Source organism: Pteropus vampyrus, unplaced genomic scaffold, assembly GCF_000151845.1.
Source record: "Pteropus vampyrus isolate Shadow unplaced genomic scaffold, Pvam_2.0 Scaffold92, whole genome shotgun sequence".
In the NCBI taxonomy this organism is placed as follows: domain Eukaryota; kingdom Metazoa; phylum Chordata; class Mammalia; order Chiroptera; family Pteropodidae; genus Pteropus; species Pteropus vampyrus.
In genome coordinates, this window is record NW_011888873.1 from 1,067,368 (window position 1) to 1,067,745 (window position 378).

Here is a 378-nt window from a genome sequence, read left to right on the forward strand (position 1 = left end):
ATAAACAAATACAGTCAAGTTTCTGGATACAAAATCAACATTCGAAAATCCATAGCTTTCCTATATTTTAATAATGAAGTGTCAGAAAAAGAAATTGAAAAAGTAATTCCTTTGCAATTACAACAAAAAAGAATAAAATACCTAGGAATAAATTGAATGAAACAATTGAAGGATCTATATAATGAAAACTATAATACCCTATCAAAAGAAATTGAAGAAGATACTAAAAAATGGAAAGATATTTCATGGAAGAATCAACATAGTTAAAATGACCTTATTACCCAAAGCATTATACAGATTTAATGCAATACCCATCAAAATCTCATCGGCATTTTTTAAAGAAATAGAGCAAAAAAAATCATCAGATTTGTATGGAAG